The sequence below is a fragment of the Bos javanicus genome, chromosome 5 (assembly GCF_032452875.1).
Source record: "Bos javanicus breed banteng chromosome 5, ARS-OSU_banteng_1.0, whole genome shotgun sequence".
NCBI classification, from domain to species: domain Eukaryota; kingdom Metazoa; phylum Chordata; class Mammalia; order Artiodactyla; family Bovidae; genus Bos; species Bos javanicus.
In genome coordinates, this window is record NC_083872.1 from 56,551,935 (window position 1) to 56,569,217 (window position 17,283).

The 17,283-nt window shown below is 39.3% G+C and overlaps 1 protein-coding gene across 22 annotated transcripts in view; it reads left to right on the forward strand.

Annotated features, from left to right (window-relative positions):
- Positions 1-17,283, forward strand: part of R3HDM2 (R3H domain containing 2) — a 162,680-nt gene that overhangs the window by 42,431 nt on the left and 102,966 nt on the right. For 19 of the 22 annotated variants that reach the window (XM_061416720.1, XM_061416737.1, XM_061416732.1 and 16 more), the window contains one exon: positions 7,165-7,227. The exons of 1 other annotated variant lie outside the window; for it this stretch is intronic. The gene's annotated coding sequence lies outside the window, so the exon portion shown is untranslated. Of the gene's footprint in view, positions 1-7,159; positions 7,228-17,283 lie in introns of all 22 variants that reach the window. 2 more of the 22 variants (XM_061416721.1, XM_061416722.1) reach the window with 1 other exon arrangement.

The window sequence follows — 17,283 nt, forward strand, 5'->3', positions numbered from 1 at the left end:
AAAGCTAGTGGAGGTGATGGAATTCCAGTTGAGCTATTTCAAATCCTAAAAGATGCTGCTGTGAAAGTGCTGCACTCAGTATGCCAGCAAATTTGGAAAACTCAGCAGTGGCCACAGGACTGGAAGAGGTCAGTTTTCATTCCAATGCCAAAGGCAATGCCAAAAAATGCTCAAACTACCACACAATTGCACTCATCTCACACACTAATAAAGTAATGCTTAAAATTCTCCAAGCCAGACTTCAGCAATACGTGAACGGTGAACTTCCAGCTGTTCAAGCTGGTTTTAGAAAAGGCAAAGGAACCAGAGATCAAATCACAAACATCTGCTGCATCATTTCTGGCTTTATTGACTATGCCAAAGCCTTTGACTGTGTGGATCACAATAAACTGTGGAAAATTCTGAAAGAGTTGGGAATACCAACCACCTGACCTGCCTCTTGAGAAACCTGTATGCAGGTCAGGAAGCAACAGTTAGAACTGGACATGGAACAACAGACTGGTTCCTAGTAAGGAATACGTCAAGGCTGTCATGAGAAACACTGGGCTGGATGAAGCACAAGCTGGAATCAAGATTGCTGGGAGAAATATCAGTAACCTCAGATATGCAGGTGACACCACCCTTATGCCAGAAAGTGAAGAACTAAAGAGCCTCTTGATGAAAGTGAAAGAGGAGAGTGAAAAAGTTGGCTTAAAGCTCAACGTTCAGAAAACTAAGATCATGGCATCTGGTCCCATCACTTCATGGCACATAGATGGAGAAACAGTGGAAACAGTGGCTGACTTTATTTTTCTGGGCTCCAAAATCACTGCAGATGGTGACTGCAGCCATGAAATTAAAAGATGCTTACTCCTTGGAAGGAAAGTTATGACCAACCTAGACAGCGTATTAAAAAGCAGAGACATTGCCAACAAAGGTCCATCTAGTCAAAGCTATGGTTTTTCCAGTGGTCATGTATGCATGTGAGAGTTGGACTATAAAGAAAGCTGAGCGCTGAAGAATGGATGCTTTTGAACTGTAGTGTTGGAGAAGACTCTTGGGAGTCCCTTGGACTGCAAGGAGATCCAACCAGTCCATTCTAAAGGAGATCAGTCCTGGGTGTTCATTGGAAGGACTGATGTTGAAGCTGAAACTCCAATACTTTGGCCACATGATGCGAAGAGCTGACTCATTTGAAAAGACTCTGATGCTGGGAAAGAGTGAGGACAGGAGGAGAAGGGGACGACAGGATGAGATGGCTGGATGGCATTACTGACTCGATGGACATGGGTTTGGGTGAACTCCGGGAGTTGGTGATGGACAGGGAGGCCTGGCATGCTGCGGTTCACGGGTTCGCAGAGTCAGACACGATTGAGGGACTGAACTGAGTTTCTGTCTCCCACTATCCCACCCCTATGTTGCCTGCTCGTGCCCACCCCCCACCCCTCCCCCTAGTAACCACTGATTTGTTCTCTGTATCTGTAAGTCTGCTTTTTTATGTTCATTAGTTTGTTGTATTTTTTAGATTCGACATATAAGTAACATCACATAGTATTTGCCTTTCTCTCTTTGTCTTATTTCATTTAGCATAATGCCCTTCAAGTCCACCCATGTTGCTGCAAATGGCAAAGTTTTGTTCTTTTTTATGGCTGAGTAATTTTCCTGGGTGTGTGTGTGCACACGTGCCTACATGTATGTGTGTATATACACACACAGTAGAATTGCTGGGTCATATGGTAATGGCACCCCACTCCAGTACTCTTGCCTGGAAAATCCCATGGATGGAGGACCCTGGTGGGCCGCAGTCCATGGGGTCGCTAAGAGTCAGGAACGACAGAGCGACATCACTTTCACTTTTCACTGTCATGCTTTGGAGAGCAAAATGGTAATCGACTCCATTGTTCTTGCCTGGAGAATCCCAGGGACGGGGGAGCCTGGTGGACTGCCATCTATGGGGATGCACAGAGTCGGACACGACTGAAGCGACTTAGCAGCAGCAGTAGCATGGTAGTTCTGTTTTTAGCTTTTTGAGGAGCCTCCATACTGTTTTCCACAGTGGCTGCTCCAGTTTACATTCCTGCCAACGATGTACAAGGATTCCCTTTCCTCCTCATCCTTGCCGACATTTGTCATTAATGTTCTTTTTTCTTATAGCCATCCTGTGAGGTGGTATCTCATTGTGGTTTTGATTTCCATTTCCAGTGATGTTGAGCATCTTCTCCTGTGCCTGTTGACCATTTCTATTTCCTCTTTGGAAAATCACCTATTCACTTCTTCTGCCCATTTTTTTATAATATACTTTTTAATGAAAACACTAATTTTAAAAAAAAATTATTTTATTGAGGTATAGTTGATTTACAATGTTGCATTAATTTCTGCTGTACAGCAAAGTGATTCATTATACAGAAACACACAAATATATATATATATACACTTATTCATATTCTTTTCCATTATGATTTATTACTAGATGCTGAATATAATTTCCATCATCCTGTATATAATAGTTTGTATCTACTAATCCCAAACTCCCAATCTATCCCTCCCCCACCCCCTGACGTTGACAACCATAAGTCTGTTCTCTGTGAGTCTATTTCTGTTTTGTAGATAAATTCATTGTGTCTTTTTGTTGTTGTTGTTTTAATTTTTGGCTACGCTGTGCTGCATGTGGGATCTTCCCTGATTAGGGGTCAAACCCATACCTCCTGCATTGGAGGTGCAGAATCTTTTTTTTTTGGAGGTGCAGAATCTTAATCAAGGACTATGAGGGAAGTCCCCATTGTGCCATATTTTAGATTCCTCATACAAGTGATATCATATGGTATTTGTCTTTCCAGCTTACTTCACGTAGTGTGATAATTTCTAGGTCCATGTTGCCTCAAATGGTATTATTTCATTCTTTTTTATGGCTGAATAGTATTTCATTGTGTGTGTGTGTATGTATATATACCACATCTTCTTTATCCATTCATGTGTCGATGGACATTTAGGTTGTATCTGTGTCTTGGCTTTTGTAAATAGTGCTACTTTGAACAAAAGGGTGTATGTGTCTCTTTGGATTACAGTTTTTTCCAGGTGTATAACCAGGAGTAGGATTGCTGGATCATTTGGTAATTCTACTTTTAGTTTTCTGAGGGACGTCCATACTCTTTTCTGTGGTGACTGTACCAATTTTCATTCCTACCAACAGTGTAGGAGGGTTCCCTTTTCTCTGCACCCTATTTAGCATTTGTTACTTGTGTGTGTGTATATATATATTTAGGTGCAGGGTCATAGTTATTGCACACAGGATCTTCACTCTGTTGCAGCATACCAGATCTTTAGTTGTGGCATGTGGAATCTAGTTCCCTGACCAGGACTGAACCCAGATTCCCTGCGTTGGGAGTGCAGAGTCTTAGCCACTGGACTACCAGAGAAGTCCCTGAGCTCCACTTCCTGATGGGAATTGCTGCAAATAATCTATGGCCATGTTTAACCTATAACACTGGGCATTCCTTTTCCTTGTTCCTCTTCTTTTGTCTTCTTGCTCTTTCTCCCTCCTTTTCTCACCTCCCTTCCTTCCTTCAAGTTAAGTGGATAGTTGGTGGATTTTTAAAAATTACCTTGCCTTGCCTTGTCTTTTTCTCGAAGTTCATGTTAGAACAAAGCTTACTTGGTTAAAGGATTTCTTCTGTGATTTCTTGGTGTGGGGAAGGACCAGATATTTTTAGGTCTTGACTTTGTAACTTCTTTTCAAATTACCTTAGTAGTACCAAATATCTCTCAATACAGGAGAGATTAGTTTTTTCTTCAGGTGATTTTTTTCTTAAAAAAAAATCCTTTTATTTGTAATTGCTAAGGTTTAACATTCTAGTCCTTTTATGATCTCTGTTCCCAGCCATTCAGTCATTCAGAAGTTACTTGTTAGTCATCCAGAGTTCCTGAAGTGGGTCTGAAATGGCAACTTTTTTCCATGGTGCTCATTGAAGTCAGGAAAGGAAAGGTTCCCTATCAGGAGAAGGTATCTGGATTGCAGTTGTCTTGAGTGGACAGTGTTTTTCACGTGTGAAATCAGTAAGAATTTTGGGTAAGGTGCAGATGTCAGTGACCTGTCAGCCCATCAGGATAAATCAGCTCAAGTCCTAAATGAGGTGACAATGTCAGCACAATGAGCCCCTTGCCCTGAGTTTATTGGGCGTCTCGTTAAGGTAGCTGTCATAGCCCTTATTTTAAAGAAAAGTCTGAGTATTTGTTCAAGATTCAGCTGACTTTAAACATTATTTATTTTGGAGGGGGAAGGTCACTTTCAGTATAGATGCACCATTGGAAGTGACGTGTGGCTGTTCTTCAGATTATAGCCATTTTCATGTGCCCAAGTGTTACAGTTGTTCGCATCTTTTAAACTTGTCTCTAGGTGACTAGAGGCAACAGGTGACTGTTTCTCTGAGTAAGTTTAATTAATTGTCTTGGGTCCCAGACAAGTAGATTTGTTAACTGTAGTTTCTGATTTATCTGTTGCCCAAACTAGTGATAATTTGATAGGAATAGGAACTCAGAGGTGGCATTTTATTGTAAAAGATGGATGTTGGTTGCTAAATGCAGCTGATTGGAAGGCTGGGACAAAGTATCTGTTATTCTGGTGACAGGGTCATTATTTAGGCTTTCTAGAATGTGCCACTAGTCTGATGACTAAACTAAATCTCCCTACTCCTGTGAGGAGTGCTTCACAGAACTCTTATCAATTATGATACTCTTAAAGGATTTGCAACTTGGTTCAGATTAACCTGGTTATTCTGCTTTTCCTCAGTGCAATACTAGTGGCCAGATTTTTGGTACTTGCTACTGCCTGAGAACTTTGGATCTGAACCCCACAGACCTAGAGGACTGTTTTGCCAGATAAGATTGCATCTATTTTTTGAGTGCAAATTTTACTTTCAGAGGTACGTTCTCTCTTCCAGAAAGGAAGAGAGCTTTTTGAGAATACAGGACAGATTGTTAGAATGAAGAGAACATAGGGTTTTGAAGCCTGGCTGTTTTTTTGGCTGTAGAAATAAGTTTTAAAAAACTGAACACCTCAGAGATAGTACCTGGCTTTGTAAGTGAATCAAACTATTAGAAAACTGTTACAGTGTTTATTGTGTGTCAGACACTATTTGGCATTGGCGGTACAGATGTGAAAAAGACACATGAGATTTCTGCCCTCAGAGAGTTTACATTTTCTTGAGAACTTTGATAAAGAAGAAAATAAAGAAATAAGATAATTAGAGAGTATAGTGCTATGAAGAAAATTGATATGGTGATGTGATTGAGAGTAAGAGGATACTTTAAATTGTGTGGTCAGATCTCTTCATAGTGACATATGAACTATTATTTCAAGTGGGGTTAGAACCAGCATTTCCTGACGGAAGGTTACTGTTCTGGGCAGGAGGAACAACAAATACAAAGGACTTATGGGGAGTATGTGGTTTGGTATGTTCAAGAATAGGCAGGGCCAGGTTTTACAAGGCTCTGTAGACCTTGCTTTGGATGATGGAAAGCCATTAATGGAAGGAAACTGGTTGAACAAGGAAGCTAAGTGATCTGATATACATGTTAAAAAGATCACTCATAACACATTGTAGATCAACTATACTTCAATTAAAAAAAAAAAAAAAGATCAACTATACTTCAATTAAAAAAAAAAAAAGATCACTCTTGATTCTCTGGGAAGAACAGATAACAGAGTGCCCAGTGCAGAAGTAGAAAGATCAGTTGAGAGGCTCTTAGTGTAGTGTTAGTCGCTCAGTTGTGTCCTGCTCTTGGTGAGCCCATGGACTGTAGCCCACCAGGCTCCTCTGTCCATAGAATTCTCCAGGTAAGAATACTGGAGTGGGTAATCATTCCCTTCTCCAAGGGATCTTCTAGACCCAGGGATCAAACCCTGGTCTCCTGTATTCCAGGCAGATTCTATTGCATTTTATTAAAAAATTGCAATTATAAGGAATTCAACTTCTTTCAGAAAGTATTTCATTTTTAATTTTGATAGATTACAGTTTGGGCAAGAAAACCATCATAGCAATAAGTACTAGTGTGGGCTTTGAATTATGTTGCTCTTGATTCTCTGAGTCAGAGTTGGAAAGTGACTTTTTGGTGTGGCAAGGCTTCAATTTGAATCTCCTTTGCTCACTGAAGAATAAGACACATCTGGGCGTGTCTTGAGGGCCTTTAGGGAAAGGCAACCAGTAATTTCTTTGCATGAGGAAGAACAAGACATTTCGTGGGGAAAAAATTCACTGTGCAGATAGTGTTTCAGGACCAAGATTGGCGATGGAAAGGGGAAGGGCAGTATCCTCCGGTCACGCTTCCCAATCCTAACCAAACCACCACACATCGAATGCCAAAAGTCTGAGGGGAAGGGACTGTACGGAAACTGGAAGAGCTTTTTCATGGAAATCTGTGTAAGATACTGGGAAAGTGGACTTAGCGATGTGATATTCATAAAATAGAGTTATAAAACAAAATGATGAACTGGAGATACTCCTCACTGTATAGAACTTAGTAGCGCTTAGGTTTTTTTGTTTGTTTGTTTTTGTTTTTTAGGGCTTAGGTTTTGGAGACAGGCTGGCTTGAGCATATTAAGGGTTCTGGTGGTGGCACTCAGCACCCTGGGTTCCTAAAGTGGATTCAGCAGCAACCAGCCCTCAGAGTCCTATAATAACAATAATAATAAATATTGCAGTTGGAGTGAGGAGATGCTAAATTCTGTGTTTGTGATATTATTTCTACTCAGAGAAGAAAATTTTTTCTCTGGCCACTCTACTTTTGCTTCGCATCTACCAAGACAGATGCTGTTCTGCTAGGTCAGTTTCTAGATTTGTCTTCTGTAGAAGGATAATGGGTAAAAAAACAGCTGAAGAAGTTCAAGGAATAAGACTGGATGAAAGTGGACTTTATTAGAAAGTGGACTGAGAACTGCTTATAAGTAGAAGGGATCAACAGCAGGGGAGGAACCAAATGACTAGTGTTTTATTGTGAATTAAAATAGGGGTAGATACCGAGGTTCAGGGCAAAGTGAGGGTTATAAGAAATATTGTGAGCAAAAAGAATTGAGAAAGAAAATATTAAGAAGCTGCTATGGATTTTTAAATAGATCTCTTTATTTTCTTTGAGAGTCTCAGATTGAAATATTGCTTTTAACTTATCTTTTTTTTTTTTTTTTGAGGTTAGACTTGTTACTTATATGTGACACCATTCCAGCACTGAACTCATGGAGGCTGAACATTTATTCAGGTAATAATAGTTAACATTTATGAAACACTTTTTATGTGCCAGGCAACAAAGTAAGTGCTTACCCATGATCTCATTTAATCCTCACACAACCTAGAAGTGTTATTGTACCCATATAATGGGTGAAGAAATTGAGACTCAGTATATCAAGATTGAATTCATCTGTATTTTATTTTTTAATTAAAAAATGCAAAAAGGCTACTGCAATAGTTAAAGTGAGACATGTAGTAGCTTGGATTAGATGATGTTGTTATTCATTATCTGACGTAAATATGAATATAAAATGGTTTTGATGGACTGTAGTTCACCCTCATCTCCATAACTTTTCCCCATTGCTCAATACATCATACTTTCTGTTTGTCTTTAAAACAGTGAAAATATCTTTTGGTAAAGAAAAATTCAGTTTAGGATTTTTAACCTTAAAGCTCTTAAACTTTTTTTTTTAAGTAGGTAAAAAGTTTATATTTTTTGAGTAAATGTCTACAAAAGGTAAAAATCTATAATTGGGGAATTCTTAAGAGGAGATAATACAGATTCTAATCTTTTTTTATTGATTTTATCACACTTGGGGTACTATTCACAGATGTTTTCAAGTTTAAGGAACCTTATTAGGTTTTCTTGTAGGAGCTTTTTTTGGTGTATCTAAATGCTTATTTACAGATCACATTAATTGTGTACTTGCCAGAACTGACAGAGTTTCTAGCAGTACCAACTGAAGATCTGTCAAAATTAAAGATGGAACATGTCTGAAATTATAATATAGGTTAATGGAAGTGTTTTTACGTTTACAAAAATTCAAATGTATATGCTACTTTGAGTGGTTCTCTCTGTTTAATTTTGCCAAGAGTTGCCTGTACACTCAGCAAGGGAAAGTAAAACCGCTTTATTAATGCCTTATCAATTATTGAGTGGCCAGCAGGAATACATTGTCCTCTTATAGTTTTCAAAAAAGAGCTTAATTGAGGTTTTTAAAAATTAGCATACAGTAAGCTACAGATGAAAATACACAATTTGTTAAGTTTTGGCATGTGCTTGTCATGAAACTGTCACCACAATCAATGCATAATGAATATATTTATCACTCCTCGAGTTTTCTTATCCCCATTTGTAATTCTTCTCCCAACCTCTGTGGTCTTTGGACAACCACTGATCAATTTTCTGTCACTATAGAATAGTTTGCAGTGCCTAGAATTTTATATAAATGGAATCATAAGTGTACACTCTCATATTTAATTATTTTTGGTTTGGGTTTTTTTTAAAGTTAATTATTTTAGATTGATATATGTTGTTTTATGTATCAATAGTTCATTACTTTTTATTTCTGAGTAGTGATCTTTTGTATAGCTGTAGCACAATTTGTTCATTCATTTACTTACTGACAGACATTTGGATTTATTCCAGTTTTCAGCAGTTACAAATAACGCTGTGCTGTGAATATTTGTATACAAATCTTTGTATGGACTTAGACTTTATTTTTCCCTCCAAGTTAATTTCTTTTTTTTTTTTTAAGTGAGTTCACATAGCATACAATTAACAATTTTAAAGTGTACAATTAATGGGTATTTAGTATATTTACAGTGTTCTGCAATCACTAGCGCTTTCTAGATTCAGAACTTTGATTATTCCATGAACCACCTCAGGCTCATTAACTAATCTTTTCCCATTCTCTCTTCCCCCCATCCTTTGGTAACTTCTAATCTTTCTGTTGTTATGGATTTACCTAGTCTGGACATTATAATATAAAAGGAATCAGATAGTATGTGAACTTCTGTGGCTGGCTTCTTTCATTTAGCATAATGTTTTTATGGTTCAGGTTTCCCTGATAGCTCAGTTGGTAAAGAATCCACCTGCAATGTGGGAGACCTGGGTTTGATCCCTGGGTTGGATTCATCCAATTTGTAGCATGTATCAGTACTTTGTTTCCTGTTTAGGCTGTGCCACATGGCTTTTGGAATTTTAGTTCCCTGACCAGGGATTGAACCTGAGCCACAGCTGTGAAAGCCTGAAATTCTAACCACTAGACCACAAGGGAACTCCCAATACTTTGTTCTTTTTTTATGACTGAGTAATATTCTGTTGTGTGGTGAATATATCCTGTTTTGTTTATCCATTCATCAGTTAGGGGACTTTTATGTTGTTTTCCACTTTTGGGGTGGAAATATGAATAATGCTACAAACTATTATATACAGGCTTTTGTGTGGAAATATGTTTTCATTTATCTTGGCTATATACCTCAAAGTCTATTTGCTGGATCATAATGGCAACTCACTCCAGTATTCTTGCCTGGAAAATCCCATGGACAGAGAAGTCTGGCGAGCTACAGTCCATGGGGTTGCAAAGAGTCAGAGACAACTGAGTACATGTGCACCATAGTAACTCTATGTTAACTTGTTAATGGACTCTCAGATTGCTTTCAAAGTGGTTGCGCTATTAACATTCCCACCAGCGGTTTATGAGAGTACCAGTTTGTCCTTATCAAACTTCTTCTTATCTGTCTTTTTGAGTCTGGCCATCCTGCTGCTGCTGCTTGCTGCTGCGTTGCTTCAGTCGTGTCCGACTCTGTGCGACCCCAGAGACGGCAGCTCACCAGGCTCCCCCGTCCCTGGGATTCTCCAGGCAAGAACACTGGAGTGGGTTGCCATTTCCTTCTCCAATGCATGAAAGTGAAAAGTGAAAGTGAAGTTGCTCAGTCGTGTCTGACTCCTAGCAACCCCATGGACTGCAGCCCACCAGGCTCCTCCATCCATGGGATTTTCCAGGCAAGAGTACTGGAGTGGGGTGCCATTGCCTTCTCCGCTGGCCATCCTAGTGGATGTGAAATAGAATTTCATAATGGTTTTGATTTGCATTTTCCTGATTACTAGTGATGTTGAGCATCTTTTCACTTACAAGTTGGCCATTTGTATATCTTTTTGGAAAAATGTATATTTAAATTCTTTGTCTTTTAAAAAATTGGATAAGTTGTCTTTATATTATTGAGTTGTAAGAGTTCTGGGTACAAATTCCTTATCAGATGCATGATTTGCAAATAGTTTTTCCATGGGTTTTGTTTCATTTTCTTTATGGTATTGTTTTGTTTAAAATATTTATTTATTTGGCTGCGTGAGTCTTAGTTGCAGCACATGGGACATTCATTGCGTCATGCAGGAGCTTTTGTTGCAGCACGCAGACTCTCTAGTTGTGGCATGTGGGCTCTGTATGTGCAGGCTCAGTAGTTGTGACACGTGGGCTTAGTTGCTCTGTCATGTGGGATCTCAGTTCCCCAATCAGGGATCTAATCCACGTCTCCTGCATTCTTCACCACCACCACCAGGGAAGTCCCTTGATGATATTGTTCACAGACAAGTTTTAAATTTGATTAAATCCACTTAATCTATTTTTTTTGATTAAGTGGATCTTAATCTATTTTTAGCTCTTACATTTAGGTCTGTGATCCATTTTGAGTTAATTTTTGTGTATTGTGTGAAGTATGGTTCTAACTTTTATGTATAGATATCTACTTGTCTCATTACTGCTTGTTGAAAAGACTCTCAGTTGTGTTCAACTCTTTGCGACCCTATGGACTGTAGCCCACCAGGCTCCTCTGGGGATTCTCCAGGCAAGAATACTGGAGTGGGTTGCTGTGCCCTCCTTTGGCCTGTTGGATTGATTGTCTTGGTACCCTTGTCAAAAGTCAGTTGACTGTATATGTAAGGATTTATTTCTGGACTTTCAGTGCTATTCCACTACAATACTGTTTTGATTACTATAGCTTTGTGTAGTTAGTTGAACTTCGGAAATTGAGTCCTCCAATTTTTTTCTTTTTTTAAGAGTATGTTGTTTGTTCTAGGTTCCTTGCATTTCCATATGAATTTTAGGATCAGTTTGTCAGCTTATGAATAAAAAAGCCAGCTAGGATTTTGATAGGGATGCTTTGAATCTATAGATCAGTTTTGGGAGTGTTACCATCTTGACAGTAACATACATTCCTTGGTATGTAAAACATACATGCATGCGTGCACAGTGCTTCAGTTGTGTCCGACTCTGTGCAACCCCATGGACAGTAGCGCACTAGGATCCTCTGTCCACAGGATTCTCCAGGCAAGAACACCGGAGTGGGTTGCCATTTCCTTCTCCAAAATATATATATCATCAGGGTAAGTCGCTTCAGTCATGTCCGACTCTTTGCAACCCCTTGGACTGCAGCATGCCAGGATCCCCTGTCCTTCACTAGCTCCAGAATTTGCCCAGATTCATGTCCAGTGAGTCAGTGATGCTATCTGACCATTTAATCTTCTGCTGTCCCCTTCTTTTGCCTTCTATCTTTCCCAGCATTAGGGTCTTATCCAATGAGTTGGCTCTTTGCATCAAGTGGCCAAAGTATTGGAGCTTCAGCTTTAGCATCAGTCCTTCTAGTGAATATTCAGAGTTGATTAAGTTTATATCTAAGTATTGTTTTTAAAATTTTTTTATTTTTGGCTCTGCTGGGCCTTTGTTGCTGCATGGGCTTTTCTCTAGCTGCTATGCTGGGGTTTCTCATTGCCGTGGCTTCCTTTGTGGAGCGTGGGCTCTCTAGGGCAAGTGGGCTTCAGTAGTTTTCAGTTCCTGGGCTCTAGAGCACAGCCTCAGTAGTTGTGATGCACGGCCTTAGTTGCTCCATGGCATATGGCATCTTCCTGGAACAGGGGTCAAACTTGTGTCTCCTGCATTGGCAGACGGATCCTTTACCGCTGAGCCACCATTTTTTTTTTTAATTTCAACTGTATTTGGCCAGTGTGTCCAATTCCAATATTGTGGTAGAAATGCCTGAAGAACTGTCACCATGTGATTCAGCTCAAGCATCCTTTGCTGTCTCCCAGCCTGGAAACGAAGGGTCCTGGTTCTGCCTGGCACAGGCCTCAGGCCACCCTGGACATCACGGAGCAATAAGGACCCTGGCTTGGGGAAGGAGGGGGCTGCTGGGCTTATCCTGGCTTATCTTATTTTTCTTACTACTGTAAATAATTTTTTCCCTTAACTTCACTTGTGTGTTGTTCATTGCTTGTGTATAAAATGCAATCAATTTTTTTATATTGACCTTGTATCTTGGAACCTTGCTAAACTTGTTTACTAGTTTTTAGTGGATTCCTTAGGATTGTCCAGATACAAGACCATGTTATCTGCGAGATAGTTTTTACTCCTTTTCCAATCTGGGTGCCGTTTCTTTCTTCTTAATGTCTTATTGTCCTAGCTAGAACCTCCAGTGCAAAAGTGGATGTCTTTATCTTGTTACTGAGCTTAGGATAAATGCATTCCATCTGTAAGTAGGATGTTATGTATGAGGTTTTGCAGATTTTTTTTTTTTTTAATGAAATTGAACTATTTCCTTAGGATTGCTCTGAGGATTACAGTTGACATCTTAATTTATAACAGTGACATCTTAATTAATACCAACTCAATTACAATTGTGTGCAAAACTTTGTGCCTGTTCAGCTCTGTTCCCTCCCTTCTCTTTTGTGGTATATGTGCAAATTATATCCTTTTATTTTGCATGCCCATCAACACAGTTTTATAATTATAGCTTTATTTGGTTTTCTTTGAAATTAGATAGACAAAGAGTTACATACAAAGCATTTATACTATGTTTTATATTTACCTATGTAGTTACTTTTACCAATACTTTTAAGTTTTTTGTTTGGATTTGAGATACTGCCTAGTATCCTTTTATCTCAGGCTGAATGACTCTCTTTGGTATTTCTTATAGACTAGATTTGCTGGCGATGAGTTCTTTCATTTTTATCTAGTAATGTCTTAATTTCTTCTCTGATTTTGAAGAGTGGTTTTGCTGGATATAGAATTCTTGCTTGATAGTCTTTTTCTTTTAGGGCTTTGAATAAATCTTCCCATTGCTTTCTGACCTCCATGGTTTCTGATGAACTTCTTGGATATGCAGATTTAGTGTTTTAAATCACATTTGAGAAAAATTTGGATACTATTTCATTAAATATCATTTCTTTCCCTTTCTCTCCTGTCATGGGACTCCCAAAATGAATTGTTACGTTTTGTGCTGAGACTTTGTTACTTTTTCTTTATTTTTTTTCCTGTTTCTCAAAAACTAGCCTAATTGACCCAACTTAAAGTTTGTTGATTATTTCTTCTTGCTCAGATCTCCTGTTGAACTCTCTACTGATTTTTTAATTTCCATTATTGTAATTTCCGACTCCAAAATTTTCATTTGTGGTTCCTTTTTATAATTTCTTTCATTCAGTATTCTATTTTTGGTGAGACATTGTTCTCATAGTTTTTCTTTACTTTTTTAGTCATAGTTTTCTTAATTAAAAAAAAATTTTTCCCTCCCTCTTTCCTATTTGATCTTATTTAAAAGTTTTTTCTCCTAATGTATTCTGTTAAAATTTTTAATCTGCTGTTAGTCTTACATAGTGTAGTTTTATCTCTAATATATCAGAGATTTTTTTTTTACTTCTTCTTGTAACATGCTTAGTTTTTTCTTTAGATTTTTGCATATATCAGTGCAGTCACTGAGTTCAGTTCAGTTCAGTTCAGTCACTCAGTTGTGTCCAATGCTTTGCGACCCCATGAATCGCAGCACGCCAGGCCTCCCTGTCCATCACCAACTCCCAGAGTTCACTCAAACTCACATCCATCGAGTCAGTGATGCCATCCAGCCATCTCATCCTCTGTCGTCCCCTTCTCCTCCTTCCCCCAATCCCTCCCAGCATCAGAGTCTTTTCCAGTGAGTCAACTCTTCACATGAGGTGGCCAAAGTACTGGAGTTTCAGCTTTAGCGTCATTCCTTCCAAAGAAATCCCAGGGCTGATCTCCTTCAGAATGGACTGGTTGGATCTCCTTGCAGTCCAAGGGACTCTCAAGAGTTTTCTCCAACACCACAGTTCAAAAACATCAGTTCTTCAGCGCTCAGCCTTCTTCACAGTCCAACTCTCACATCCATACATGACCACTGGAAAACCCATAGCCTTGACTAGAAGGACCTTTGTTGGCAAAGTAATGTCTCTGCTTTTGAATATGCTATCTAGGTTGGTCATAACTTTTCTTCCAAGGAGTAAGCGTCTTTTAATTTCATGGCTCTCAGTTGTGTCCAAATCTTTGCGATCCCATGGACTGCAGCATGCCAGGCTTCCCTATCCATCACCAACTCCTGGAGCCTACTCAAACTCATGTCCATCACGTTGGTGATACCAGCCAACCATGTCATTCTCTGTCGTCCCCCTCTCCTCCTGCCTTCAATTTTCCCAGCATCAGGGTCTTTTCCAGTAAGTCAGTTCTTTGCATCAGGTGGCCAAAGTATTGGAGTTTCAGCTTCAGCATCAGTTCTTCCAGTGAATATTCAGGACCGATTTCCTTTAGGGTTGACTGGTTTGATCTCCTTGCAGTCCAAGGGACTCTCAAGAGTCTTCATGAACACCACAGTTCAAAAGCATCAATTCTTCGGTGCTCAGCTTTCTTTATAGTCCAACTCTCGCATCCATACATTACTACTGGAAAAACCATAGCTTTGACTAGATAGACCTTTGTTGGTAAAGTAATGTCTCTACTTTTTAATATGCTGTCTAGGTTGGTCATAGCTTTTCTTCCAAGGAGCAGGCATCTTTTAATTTCATGGCTGCAGTCACCATCTGCAGTGATTTTGGAGCCCCCAAAAATAAACTGTCACTGTTTCCACTTTTTTGCCATCTATTTATGGTGAAGTGATGGGACTGGATGCTATGATCTTAGTTTTCTGAATGTTGAGTTTTAAGCCAACTTTTTCATTCTCCTCTTTCACTTTCATCAAGAGGCTTTTAGTTTTTCTTCGCTTTCTGCCATAAGGGTGATGTCATCTGCATATCTGAAGTTATTGGTATTTCTCCCAGCAGTCTTGATTCCAACTTGTGCTTCTTCCAGTCCAGCATTTCTCATGATGTACTCTGCATATAAGTTAAATAAGCAGGGTGACAATACACAGCCTTTCCTTTCCTGATTTCAAACCAGTCTATTGTTCCATGTCCAGTTCTAACTGTTGCTTTGTGACCTGCATACAGATTTCTCAGAAGGCAGGTCAGGTGGTCTGGTATTCCCATCTCTTGAAGAATTTTCCACAGTTTGTTGTGATCCACACAGTCAAAGGCTTTGGTGTAGTCAGTAAAGCAGAAGTAGATGTTTTTCTGGAATTCTCTTGCTTTTTCAGTGATCCAACGGATGTTGGCAATTTGATCTCTGGTTCCTCTGCCTTTTCTAAATCCAGCTTGACCATGTGGAGGTTCATGATTCACGTACTGTTGAAGTCTGGCTTGGAGAATATATTTGCATATATAGTTATAATAATTTTCTAAATGTCTTTCTTTACTAATTCTATAGTCTACATTGTTTCTTAGTCATTTATGTTTTCATTAGGAAGTAAATGTAATTTACAAGAAGTTGCACATGTTCCATGTGTTTTTCACCCATTTTCTCCTAGTGGTATCAGTTTGCATAATTATAGGACCATATCAAGCTAGCAAATTGATATTGGTATAGTCTGCAGAGTTTATTCATACCTGATCAGCATTTTAGATCTATTCTCATGTGTATGTTTGTGTGCATGTAGTTCTTACGGAATTTCATCACATGTGAATTTGTCAAAGTACAGAACAGTTTTATTCCCACAAGAATTTTTCCTGTTGCCCCTACCCTTTTTTTTGGCCGCACTATGCAGCATGTGGGGTCTTAGTTCCCCAGCCAGTTCCCCGTGCCCTCTGCATTGGGAATGCGGTGTAGCCCCTGGACCCCCTGGGAAGTCCTTGTTGCCCTTTTAAAACCACCCCTACCTCCCTCCACCCCACTCATAAACCTGTAACCCTGACAACCAATAATCTGTTCTCCATGTCTATAATATTGTCATCTCAAAACTTGTTTTTTGCATTTGCCGCTTTTTAATTATTTATTTTTGGCTTTGCTGCGTCTTCGTTGCTGCTCATGGGCTTTCTCGAGTTGTGGTGAGCAGGGGCTACTCTTCATTGTGGTGTGTGGGCTTCTCACTGCAGTGGCTTCTCTCGCTGCAGAGCACAGGCTCTAAGTACATGGGCTTCAGTTGCTGTGGCTCTCGGCCTCTAGAGTGCAGGCTCAGTAGTTGTGGTGCATGGGCTTAGTTACTCTTGAGGCATGTGGAATCTTCCCCAAGCAGGGATCAAACCTGTGTCCCCTTCGTTTGCAGGCAGATTCTTACCCACTGTGTCACTAGGGAAGTCCTCAGAATGTTATTTAAAAGGAATCATACTCCATGTAACCCTTTAAGATTGACCTTTTTTCCCCCTTACTCAGCATAATTTCCTTGAGATCCAAAAAAGTTGTGTGTATCAATAGTTCCTGTTGCTAAGTAGTGTTCCGTGGTATGGCTATCCCAAGTCTGTTTAAACATTCATGTGTTGAAAGATTTTTATGTTGGCTTCAGTTTCAGGCTATTGTGAATAAGGCTATACATTCATATGCATGTAAATATTCATATGCATGTTTTTGTATAAGTTTTTATTTTTCTGGAATAGAGGTCCAAATTACAGTTGCTTAATAATAGCATGGTAACTGCGTATTTCATTTCATAAGAAACTGCTCTACTTTCTTCCAGAGTGGCTGTGCCATATTATATTCCTACCAGTGATCCAGTTTTTCTGCATCCTTGCCAGCATTTGGTATTGACAGTATTTTTTATTTTAGCCATTATGATGGGTGTGTAGTGATATCTCATTATGGTTTTAATTTGTATTTCCCTAATGGTTGATTTTCAATATGTCTGTTCATGTCTACTGCCCATTTTTTTTTGTTTGTTTCTTTACTGCTGAGTTTGAGAATTCTTTATATATTCTGTATACAAGTCTTTTGTTGGTTATGTGGTTTGCAGATTTTTTCTCCAATCTGTGGCTTACTCTAACTCTAGACTCTGCTCTCTCAGGCTCTCACTCCTGTGTTCACCACTTAGGAAGCCTGTAGGAACATGCCTAGGTTTCCCTTAGACTCTTTCTTCCTTTGGATATTTCTTGGAAACTCTCAAGGCATTAAACTTAGGTAATATAGAGCTTGGTTGGGGCTTCCCAGGTGGGTCAGTGATA